Here is a 12,831-nt window from a genome sequence, read left to right as displayed (position 1 = left end):
TATCTATCTATCTATCTATCTATCTATCTATCTATCTATCTATCTATTATGTATAGTGTTCTGTCTGCATGTACACCTGCAGGCCAGAAGATGGCACCAGATCTCACTATAGATGGTTGTGAGCCACAACATGGTTGCTGGGAATTGAGCTAAGGACCTCTGGAAGAGCAGCCAGTGCTCTTACCCTCTGAGCCATCTCTCCAGCCTTGGGGCTGTTTTCTTTTAAGACAGTCTCACTAAGTGGTCTTGGCTGGCCTAGAACTCCATAGGTCGACCAGGCTGGCCTTGACCTCACAGAGATCCACCTGCCTCAGCCTCACAGGTGCTGCTGGGATTTGAAGGTGTGCACATTTGAATACCTTGTCTGCTCTGAGCAGGAAGTAGCCCTGGGAGACAGCCACCCTTCCCCTGCTTTGCATGGATATGGGGAGGCAGCACCAGCAAGGAAGGCTCACTCTTGACAGCAGCCTGAAGACAACTCTGAAAAAGAGCAGGAGCAAGGGGCTAGAAGGGAAACCAAGGCCAGGGGCTCAGTGAAGTGGTGGACGTTTACTTCCTCCGTCTGCTGACCTAGGCCTAGTGCTAGAAGCTTCTAGCCTCTGTGCAATCTAATCTAGGCTTAGAATGTTTCAGCCTTTGAGATTTAATGCTGAGTAAGCTCGCCCTTTCTTGTTCTTTCTGAACTCTGGCTGAATGGTTCAGCTCAACTGTTCTGACTCAAACACCTCTCCAAGCCCACTGATCCCATCTGGCTTCTCTCAGTTTGTTGTAGTAAATAAAATGAGTGTTGGGCTATATAATGTTTGTTATTAGCCCTATAATTATTGTGGTGGTATTATTTAACCCACTATCAATCAAATCAAACATAGACACCTGTTAGATTTTAATATAGCCTATTTACCTTGGGCTGAGCCGATATTTCTACCTATGCCATCTCAATAACCTCCTCACCATCCATCTCCCAACCCCCATCCAATGCCATCCTCATCTGGTCTACCTTCCATCCATAATCCCAAGATACTTTTCTTCATCCACACCATCCTTGGAGTCCTTCCTCCCGGCCCATGTGATTCCTTTTCCATGCTAATCCATCATGGCATCCTCCTGCCTCCTCTCTTCCCTTCTGTCTGTTTCCCATGAGTCTCTTGAACCCGAGTCTCTTGGCCTGGGAACCTTGGCCATGCCTACCCCATTCTGCCCTGCCTAGGTCCAGGCCATTTAATCGACCAATCAGGTATAATGTGTTAGGCAGGTTTACACAGCAAGGATTGGAGTATCTGGGAATAACCAGATCTTGAGGACCATCAACTAGCGTCAATATACCAGCATCAGACCAACTCCAACATCAGTTCCAGACTGAATTCTTCTGCCTGGCCTCAAGCTAACTCTAGCAATCTGTTCAAATCTTCTGGCTCCTTATCATTCTCTTGCTTCTGTCTTCACCTGTATTTGTAAAACTGCCTCTGAATTCCACAAGCTGAACTGCCAGGAACTCAGCTCACTGACTCAGCCAAACTGCCTGGAACTGGATGATCTGCAAGGCCTCTGGCTCCTGAGTGCTAGGATTAAAGGCATGTACCACCAGGCCTGGACCTAAGCTTTTCTTTACCTGAAACTTGCTGTATAACCAGGCTGGCCTTAAACTTAGAGATCTGCCTGCCTCTGTCTCCTGGATTAAAGGCGTGTCTGTATTCCAGACAGATCACACAGACCTAGAAAAGTTTTCTGGATGTTATCCCTTGCCAGAGCAGCCATGTTCTGAGTTAACATTCCTCTACACAAGTGTCATCTAGTACCTGGACCTGCTGGGCATCTCTACCTCCCTGAGTGGACAGGCATGCACCATCACGCCCATCTATGTCTAAGAACCATGCTCATATCTGGTTCCTGCAGAGGCTAGAGGCTAGGGGTTTGTGAGCCCCTGGGGTTTGAGTTGCAAATGGTTGTGAGTGGCCTTATAGGTGCTAGGAACTGAATCCAGGGCCTCAAGAAGATGGTTCCTAACCACTAAGCCATCTCTCCAACCCCCACGCATGACTTTCTAAAGTTTTTGTTTGTTCATTTTGACACAAGTTTTCACTATGTAGCGCAGGCTGGCCTCTAACTTACGGTGATCCTTCTGCCTCAGCCTCTTAAACACTGGTATCTGGTATGGTGCAGGCAACGCCATGGCCTTTTGTATTTCTTATTTTTTATTATTACTATTCTGTGCATGTGTGTATGTTTTTAAATTTTTATTATATGTATGGGGAGGCTGCATGGATATGCAAGTGCCCTGGGAGCCTCCAGATCCCCCTGGAGGTGGGGTTAGGGAACTACCAGCATGGGTGCGAGGACCAGAACTTAGTCTTCTGCAAGAGTAGTGCGGATCCTCACCGCGAAGCCACCACTGTCTCGTCACCACGGAGCTATGCCTGTCTCTCCAACCCTTCCACCTTGGTTTGAGCCACAGTCTCTTACTTGAACCTGAAGCTCCCTGCTCAGGCTAGACTGGCCAGCAAGCCCCAGAGATCCTCCTGTCCCCGCCTCCTGAACGCTGGGATTACAAACTCCTGGCGTTGTGGGCGCCGGAGATCCAAACTCAGGTCCTTGAACTTGTACCCCCAGTGCTTCACCCATGGAGCCATCTCCTCCAGTCCCTTGAGCTTTGTTGTTTGTTTTGTACATGAGTGTGTGTGTTTGTGTGCGTGCGGAGTAGGTCACAAGGTGTTGTGTAGCCTAGACTGGCCTTGGACTTGATATGTAGACAAGTATGACCTGATCTCGGCTGCTCTCTCTCAAGTGCTGGGATCACAGGCATGTGCCACCCTACCCAGTTGCATGTTTTTTTAAAGAATTCCCAGCCCTAAGAAGAAAAGCTGCAGGGCTGGGACACACTGAATGAAGGGCACATTCTGGTCCCCAGAGCACCAGAGTGTCACTTGCACACTAACAGCTCTGAAGGCTTTGCTGTCAGTCTGATGAGTCAGGAGACAAATTCCCACAGCAAAGCTGGAAAGGTCCCTGAGCTGAAGCTTAACCAGGCTGGAGGGCCAGGCCCCAGGGGGCAGGCCAAGAGAATGTCTAGCTGTTGAGTGCTAACACAGCCTAGCAAAGGCACACGGCAGGGGGCAGTGGCCAAGGTCAGGGACCTTCCCAGAGCTTCCTGGCGAGGCAGACAGCTTAGAATTCTTTAGGAGCGTCCCACAGCACCACACACAGATCCACAAGTAGCCAAGGGGCTCCCACAGGCTGTTAGCAGAGGCTGGGGACGAAGGCCAGACCCCATCAAACATCAAGAATGAAAGGGAGAGGAACAGCCTGCAGGATGAGCACCCCAGTTCCGACTGGGTGCAGAGCCCCCTTTCTTAAGGTCTGTCTGTGGCCAGAGGCCTCTGCCCATAGATATCCCTGCTTCCAAAGGGAGGGTGCTGAGCCACCCTCTGAGTCACTGTGCCCACTTCCTGCCACATGGAACCTGTGGCTGAGTCATCAGCCCCCCAAATGGAAAGACTGGCCTTAGAGCTGGAAAGCTGGAGCCTGGGGGGGGGGGCATGAGGGAATACTGGCCCCATATGCCTTGCTCCCCCTCCCAGGGCCACCATGGCCCTACAGGACCTGGACCCCCGGGAGGTACCCACTCACCCCCACCACTACCCTCCAGCTATGTTCCTATGTCATGCTGGGCAAATAAAATGGTGAATCTGCGCACTTTCACGTGGGCTGTTCATGCTAACATCTAGCCCAAACAAGCGTGCAAGAATGCACATCTGGGGAGATCATCCTTTGCAAGGCCAAAGTGGATGAGGGAAACATTGTTTGAACCCTTTCCTTTTTCGGAGGGGGAATGGAGGCTCTGAGAGGTTAAGTAACCTGTGTAAGGCAACCAGCTAGAAAGCAGAGCTGGGATCTGCTGGATAGCGGAGAGCAGAGGATCAGTGAGCTCTGGCCTCCTGCCCAGGTCTCCTTCATCCAGGCCTGCAGCCTCCCTAAGACAGTGGAGCGCTGAGGAAACCCACCCTCCAGATAAACAAAGTATTTCCTTCCAGAGCCGGAGCCCAGGGGGAGGGGGAGCCACAAGTGCACAGTGTTTATAGAGACAGATGTTTGGGATGGAAAAAGAGAGACAGCCTCCTCTGTCCCCATGGAGACGGAGGAAGTTTGCAGCTCAGGCAGCAGCAACTGGGAGTGAAAAAGGAGAAGGGGAAAGAGGGCGGGGATGGGGCTGACCCACCAAAAACCCTTTGACATTTGCTGGTGCTGGTGCCTAACAAAGGGGTGTCACCACGGCAACCGGCCTGCCAGCACAGGGCTGCCAATCCCAGCGGGAACTGGGGCCAGAGCCAGGGAGATGGCCAGGAGATAAATGATACTTGTATGTGAGTGAATAATGCTCTCGCAGATAGGCCGTTACTTGAAACCTATTTCCTTCCTCTCACCTTCTTTTTTTGGGACATTTGTGGGGTTTTTGTTTGTTTTCTCTTTGTGCCAGGGTCTCACTGTATAGTTTTGGCTATCCTGGAACTCACTATGTAGACCAGGTTGGTGTCAAACTCACAGAGATCTGCCTGCCTTTGCTTCCCAACTGCTGAGATTGTTTGTTTGTTTGTTTACTTTTATTTCATGTGCGTTGGTGTTTTGCCTGCATTTATGTCTGTGTGAGGGTGTTGGATCCCCTGGAACTGGAGCTTCAGACAGATGGGAACTGCCCTGTGGGTGCTGGGGATTGAACCAGGGTCCTCTGGAAGACAGTCAGTGCTCTTAACTGCTGAGCCGTCTCACCAGCCCTGTTTGTTGCTTAAAAGAGAAAGAAACCCTGTCTTTTCCCACGACAGGATTTGTCTGTGTAGCCCTAGCTGTCTGGACTTACTTTGTAGACCAGGCTGGCCTTAAACTCACAGAGATCTGCCTGTCTCTGCCTCCCTGAGTGCTGGGATTAAAGTTTGCCACCACTGTCTGGCCCAATGCTGAGGTTAAAGGGTATGTGCTATCACACCCAGCTTTTTCACTTCATTTTTTCCCTCTCCTTCTTCACCCCCTTCTCTTGCCTTCATTCCATCTTTCTCCTCCCCTCTTTCCATGATCTATCTGTCCATCCTCCTCATTTCTCTCTTATTCTATCTTTCCTTTCTTCCTCTTTCCTCAGTTTCCTCCTGTCTCTCTCCCCCTTCCTTTTTCTCAAGTGTTCAGTGTTGTCCCTAGCCCTGGTCTGGAAATCCTGGTATCATCTTCCTGGTGACAGGAAATGGGTGGCCCTGGGGGTAGCTGACAGTGAAGGCTGCTTCTGCCCATTGAGAGGCCAGCTGGAGACTCTGGGCAGTCAGGCTGTAAGAGAGCAAGATGCAGAGGAGGAGCTTCCCCAGGCCTCTGTCTGCACCCCTTCCCCAAGCCTCTGTCTGCCTTTGTGCATGCTTATCAACAGGGACCCAGGATCCCATCACTGGGTGATACTTTCTCTCTCACAAAGGAGAGGTGATTATGGCCATTATGATTATCATCTTCTGGCTTCTGAAACTGCAATACATTCACTTGGAGATTCTGTTCTTATGCCTACCCTCATACCAACTCCCCTCCAGCCCCTGTTTCTTCACCATGCCAACAGCAGAGTCCAAATTCCTCCTCTTCTCCTAATGACCTCCTAATGACCCTGGTCTCTCAGCTCCTACCTTTCTCCAGGGATGGGAAAGGGGGTAGGAGAACTTCCAGTGAACTCTGGCTGAGGTATTGTGAGTTCCTGAAGCTGGGGTGTTCTATGGAAAGAGCTAGAAGGGAGTGCTGAGGGACAGGGACCTTGCTAGGCGGTGCCTACAGCCTGCACATTCCCAGGAGGGAGGTAACCCCACTTGTACCCCCAGAAGTCCCCTGAGAGACTCCAGCACGGAAAGGCAGACCACCACTGTCCCACATGGTCATGTAGCCAGGCCTCCCAGGAGTCAGTGAGCCCCAGTTCTCAGGCTTCAAGAAGGAGAGAATCAAAGTCAATAGCCATGTCTGACGTGTGGAGAGAGGAAAGCTTGCAAAGAGGCCTGCGCCAAAGGCTGTGGCTCAGGGCTGAGCAGAGGCACAGCTGGCCATGGGAAGAGTCCATGACAGGAGGACATATTGCTGGTGGCCACTGGCTCAGGCTGTGGTGAGGGGTGGCTCGTCAAACAGGAGGCTGAAGGAGGAGCATGCAGAATCGGTTTGGGACTCACGGGGCCTCACCCTGGCCATTGGCATACTGAGAAGATGGGACCCCAACCCAGAACACTAGGACCGCAAGCCTGGCCCTAGAAATGAAGCACAGAGAATTCCAGTGTGTAGAGGACCAGAGACTCACAGGGCCCTGTGTCAGTGCTGGGGAGTGAGGATTTGGACAGGCCAGGCTTCTGTGAACCTGGCCACATTCCCTGAAGTTTTAGCATTCCAGATGTGGTCCTGGTTGCTCAGCCACCAAGGAAATCACTCCCAGGGTTGATTCCAGTCACTGTCTCTGCTGGCTGAGCAACCTGGGGCAGGTTCAGGATCTCTCTCCAGGTTTCTACTGGGATGACAATTAGGTGGGGACAGCAGCTGTGTCTTGCTTGAGTGCTGTGGAAATCAGGAGATAATGTGGACAAAATAAGTTTAACAGATAGTTTCTCTGTACCCCTGTGTGCCAGACTCTGTGCAAGGCTACCTCCTGGAAAGAGGCCAGGGCACCAGGCCAGCCTCCACACGCTCACCATACCTGCTAGGGAGGAGGCATCTCTGAACTGCTTCGGGACGGGCAGTTCATGTGCCGTAGCCTCAGGCCAAACGTATTTGTTGCTGGCGTTTGTTTTGTTTTGTTTTGTTTTTGAGACAGGATCTCACTACACCCTCACACTGAAGGCAATCCTCAGGACAGAGAAGTCCTGTGATGTCCCTGCTCTCTCCCTGGGCAGGTGTTGTTACTATAAACACTTGGTGTTTCCACACACCTGGCTCTGGCTCGGTTCTTTTTGTTGTTGTTGTTGTACCAGGGTCTTAAGTAGCTCAGGCACTTTTGAACTCACTGCATAGCTGAGGGGATAACCTTCAATCCTCCTGCCTCCGTCCCCCAAGTGCTGGGATTACACATATATGCTGTCCTGTCCGGTTAGTGCAGTGTCAGGAACTGAAAACTGCTTTGTTCATGCTAGATAAGCATTGTACCTGCTGAGCTACATTCCCAGTCTGGTTTTTGCATTTTTAAGTGGTTGAAAAGCAAATCAAAAGAAGGAAGGCTGTTTCACAACAGGCGACCACTATTGCGTGAAATTCAAGCTCTGGCATCCAGAGTTTACTGGCACGGGGTTGTTCATGATCTCAGTTGTCTCTTACTCCAGGACCAGAGGCTAAAATATTCACCACATGGCCCTTTTCAGGAAAAGCCTGCTGGCCCCTGGCCTAGAGGAAGCATAGTCAAAGGTCCTGGGCCAAGAGCAAAAAAGTCACTTCCTTGCCCAAAGCCCACTGCTACGGGCTACAGGACAGAACAGAGGCGGGAGGGGAGATGGTAGGAGCTGGGGAGGATGACCTTTTGATGCATAGAATCCCAAGAGGAGGAAGCCCTTGTCATTCCCACCAAGGAAACAGATGTTGAGGGCTGTCACCAGCCAGGTCTTTCTGGGCCAGAGGGAAGGAGAACGAAAAAGGGGGAGACAGAGAGGTCCCTGAGTGCATAGCCCAGGAAGCAAGGAGCTCATGAGGCTCCAAGCTTGGAAACCACGCTCTTTCCCATCCTGTCCAGGGAAACTGGGAACTCTCGCCACTTTGCTGCGGAGCTTGATTGTCTGCTTGGTTGTCTTTTCTTCCTCCTCAGGAGCCAAGGTGAGACTGTGGACGTTTCCCTGGGGTTGCTGGAGCCCCTGCTCCAGTTGCCTCGGACCTGGGTCCTTTCACCCCTCACACTGAGCACAGCAGAAGCTAGAACAACAGATGTGCCTAACAGCACAAGAGGTGGGGCAGTGCTCCCAGGGACCTCCAGCAGACCCACATCTGGATGCTGGGTGCCGAGGTCATAGCTGGTTGCCACGCTGATTCTGAGGAGAGGGAGGTTTGTCTGTGATTCTCAGGGCATCTGTAGGAAGCAGGACTATGGGAGCATCCGTCCAGCCTGCTGCAGAGCTGCCCCCTGGCAGCATGCATACACACTCCTGCAAGACCCAGAAGCATCTCCACTGGGGTAGAGGAGGGAAGAAGTCTTTTGAAGAGAAAGATCCTGCAGATGGCTGGTGCCTGGGAGCTGACACAGGAGCACTGGGCCCTGGGCAGGTACCCAAGGAGTGTCTCAGGTCAAAAACAGGCAGAATAGAGTGCCAACGGGAGCAGGAGCAGAGGTGTGAGGCCCACCTCAGGCCCCTCTGCAGCCTGGAGTATGAGTTCAAGGAGGTGAGTCCTGTTGGGAGGAAGGGCAGGGATGGAGGGGCCCTGTGGAGGCTGGTTGGCTTGCGTAGGTATGGACCAGTAAATCAGGCCCAGGATAGCTTCAGTGGCTCTGGGCCAGTACAGCCAGGACACTCACACCCACCCCACCCCCAGCCAGAGAACTGCCTGCTCCAGCCACTCAGGGGACCAGCTTCTGCTCCAGAGCTCTGTCCCTCTCTCTTCCTCCACAGCCACGGAGTAGCACCTGCCAGGGCAGTGCTGGGAAGCCCCAGCCCTGCTTCCACACACCCACCAGTCGGCACCAAAGCTCTGGGACACACCTCCCAGTTATCCTTGGCTCCAGAACTCCAGAAGGTTGCCTCATTCTACAGAGTCTCCCAGCCCGTCCCCACCCTGGCCCTTTGCCTCCGTCCCTCCCTTTCTCTCTCTGAACTTCCCAGAGCCTCTCCCTCCCTGACTGCAAGTCACCTGACCAGGAGGCCCAAGCCCAGCCTCACCCAGATTCCACACCCCAACTTTCCCAGCTCTGAAGTCATGAAAGGACTGTCCCTCCACACCAAGGTGCTCCCAGCACCCCAGCCTGTCCCTTCCAGCTGCATGGCTTAGGCACCAGCACGACACACAAGCACAAGCGTGACACACACGCACCAGCTGCACAATGCCGTATGTGCACACACACGCAGCCTCAGTGCACACAGCGGTGTGCATAGAGCCACCCCTCAGGCATACATGCATGTGCACGCGCTCCCGGTTGCACATGCCCATATGGGGCATGCACACTCAGGTACACACGCACAGACATATGCACGCACACAGGTGCTTGCATCCCATGCTCCTCCCGAAGGCTCCTACAATCTCTCTCAACCTCTCCAGGAGTCATGGGGTCACCATGACTACTCCTGTCTCCATGGCAGCAACCACACCCATTCATGCCTGTTACTCTTTACTGTTCCCAAGCTGGTAGCTGATGCTCCAGCCCATTTTTTTTTAGAGCCAAATATATATATATATATATACATATATATATATATGTATATATATATATGCTGCCCATTACAGTCACAGATATTGGTTAATGGGGGGGGCGGGTCCCCATCCACAGGCTCAGTTTTGCTAGGAAAGAGACTTTCCTCAGAAGGAATCAAGACGCCGAACATATCACTTCTTAACGATTTGGGGAGGGAAGCCGCGCTGCTCTTTACTGTAACTCAAACAGCTAAATTATTCATTGAGAAACGCAGGCAGAGATTGAACAGCGACAGGAGAAGCAGGGGACCCCAGCCTAGTCCAGTGACCAGGCCTGGGGCCGTCTGCCCTGACTCCTGGGGTGAGGGGGTGGTCTTGGAAGTGAAGGTCCCCAGGGGTCTCAGGGGCAACTGAGAGCATTGCTCCCATCTGGGGCTGACGGTTGCTGGAGGACCCCGTAGGAGAGGTGTTCCAGGTCCTCAGTGACTTATCAATGGCCAGTTCCTAGGCCCGGTTCCTCCCTGCTGACCCTCTGTAGTTGGGGTCTGAGGAACATGACCAGAATCTTCCAACTGGACACAGGCTTCCTCCTTCAGGGAATTCTGGCAGAAGCAGGTCCCCAGCCCTGGTTCCCTTAAGACAGTTGTAGGCAGCAGATGTCATAGGGTCTAACGAGGAGGAAGCCACAGGCCGGATACCCAGGAAGGAAGCCCATAGCCCCACCAAGTCCTTAAGGGTCCTTCTTTCTGTCGGGCCCAGCTCTGTCCATCCCCAGGTAATAACTGTCACTGTCTGCCATTCAGCAGCAAGCTGAAGGCTTCCCAACATGGAGGGGTCCTAAGAGGGCCACACCCTCCCTGCTTTCCTATGGCAGGCAGTGCCTGGAGCAATGCAGGGCTAAAGGAAGAGGTGAATGGAAGAGCCCCCCTCCCACCCCTCGAGGGAAGGGAGAGACCAGGAAGGGAGGGTAAGCATCTGAGGACCGAGCCCAATCAGTCAGATGTGGAGGGATGTGGGGGCAAGCAGGAGAGAAGAAGAGAAGGGGGAAAGGAGAAAAGGAGCAAGATGGAGGCTGCAGAGGAAGAGGCTGGAGAGGCGGAGGACTGAGGAAGTAGAAGGAAGAGAGCAGGATGGACAGGAGGAGGGAGAGGAGGAGGGAGAGGAGGAGGACTTGGAAAGTGGAGCCCCAGGGGGAGCACGGCTGACTCACTAGCCTGCCTTCAATTTTCCCTGCTTCCTGGGGACTCTCATTTTATTTTCGGGAAAGCTGCCTGCTGTGACTAATTTGTTCTTAAACAAACCAAACCCAGGCGGTAGGGAGGCTGGGCGGGGCCTGAGTCACTCTCTGCCCAGGGGCCACCACACCTCAGGGTGGCCCCCTGGCTCTCGCTCAGCCTGAGCCTGGACCAGGGCTGGGCCTCCCTCATCCCAAGAGGCCCCTTATCCTTGGCCTGAAGGTGACCCCAGTGCTCCACAGATGTTTAGTCACAGCCGCTGAGGTGATGCTCACTCCTGAGTGAGCTTCTTGTCCGCCCAAAACCTGGAAAGGCATCTAGTTCAGAGTGCGCCGTCAGTTAATGTTTGTTGATTGACTGCCTGGTCTCTCTGTTTCTTTATACTTCTTTTTGGATAAGGCCTCCTGGGTCACTTGTCTCCAGAAGCCCCTTGGCTGCACAGAGGATTTAACAGCTGCCCTTTCTGGGAACCCCCTCCTCTGCCACCACAAGTGAGTGTTTCTCAGAGCCTGCAGGACCACGGCAATTCTTGCCTGCCCTTTGAGGTGTGTCCCACATACGCTCACAGGAGAGGATCGTTCTTCCACCTACCTGTGGCTAGAAGGCAAGTCAGGGTTCCACTCCTACCAAAGGGGGTTCAGCCTGATGTCTGAACACTATCGGTCAGGTGAAGAACCCTTCTGTTTTACAGAAAGTGAAGCCCAAAGTCTAGGGCTGTGTGACTGCTGGCTTGCCTAGCAGGCAGGCTGGAGCCCCGGTACTGCCTAAACCAGGATGCATGCCTGCAGTCCCATCATGGGGGAGGTAGAGACAGGAGGGTCAAGAGTTCATCATCTTCAGCTGCATAGTGAGTTTCAGGCCAGCACTGAATACATGAAACCTCTCTAGGAAGGAAGGAAAGGAGGGAGGGAAGGAGGGAGGGAGGAAGGAAAGCACTGGAGGCCAGAGAGGCCAGTAAGTAACAGTAAGATGTGAAGGCAGACTCTACGATGTCCCTATGCCCTCTGCTATCCTGTGCCAAGGGCTGTGGGGCCGGGACCCCTAAGTCACAGAACGGCCCACACAGACAGGCACGGAGATCTTCTGCAGTGCAGGCCCCAGGCAAGACCCCGGGTCTCCAAGGTGGGACATACCCACAACTCATACAGAAAGAAACACAACCGCTTTTCTATTTTTTTTTTTTATACACTCTCTTTAAGTTTCAGCTTTTATGGACACATAAAATATAAGCCCAGTAATAAAGCGCCTATGGCTTATAAATAAATAAAAATGCGTCTCTGAAGTGTTTTCCTGAAAGGAAGAGAAACTGCCCCCTCTCCACTGGACCTCTGCACCCCGGCGCCTCCCAGTCAGTAGATGCTCAATAAATGTCTCTGCACCAGGCACACAGACTCCTTGCTGCTCTGGTTGGGGGAGGGGTTCTCCCAGCAGGAGGGGACCCACCCTGGTCCCTCCTCCAAGGGAGCCACCTGATCCCTCTCAGGGCGCAGGGCCACACCGCTTTTCCCCCCCTCCACCGTGGCCGCCCGCGCGCCTACCGGGAAGGGAGGCAGCTGGCTGTGCAGCTGCCCACAACACGACCCAGGCTTTCCCAGCCCGCCCCGTGCTCCCTTGCCATGTCCCCCGGGGATACCAGGTGCCCAACGCAGCCCTGCATGGTGGCGCGGCCAGCAGGAGCCCGGCGCCCGGTGCCCAGCTCAGGCTCTGCCCTCGGCCAAGGGCGGCCCCGGCTGCAGCCGCCCAGCCTCGGCGCGCTCGGGAGTGCGTTTCCAGTAAGCGCGAGCCAGCCAGCGCAGCTGTTCCCGACAGTTCGGCCCGGTGCGGGCGCACACAGATGCCCGGGCCGCCGCCGCGTCTACGCCAGCGATCAATGCATGCATCCCCGGCTCCCGCCCCGGCCCAGGCCTGCCAGGCTGCAGGGTCCGCAGGGTCCGCAGGGTCCGCAAGGTCCGGGACCAATGATCTGCAGCGGCATCATACATCGAGTCCCTGCTCTCATGGGGCACCAGCCCTCCTTGGCATGTAGAAAGGGCCTCCCTCACTTGGAGAAACCGACGCTAGAACATTCTATCTGGGGACTACTTCTCTACTCTTAGATGTTTTCTTAGGATTCAGATGGTCGGTAAATATTTACTCAGAACTGGCTCCTTGGTGCCTGCCTGGCATCCTCTAGGGAGGGCCCATGGATACTTCAAGGCCAACCTGGGCTACATAAAGAGACCTTGTTTCAAACAACACACACACACACACACACACACACACACACACACACACACACACA

Source organism: Psammomys obesus, unplaced genomic scaffold, assembly GCF_907164565.1.
Source record: "Psammomys obesus unplaced genomic scaffold, mPsaObe1.curated_primary_1811, whole genome shotgun sequence".
Taxonomy (NCBI): Eukaryota; Metazoa; Chordata; class Mammalia; order Rodentia; family Muridae; genus Psammomys; species Psammomys obesus.
The sequence above is the reverse complement of the archived record's forward strand: the minus strand, read 5'-3'. Positions refer to the sequence as shown.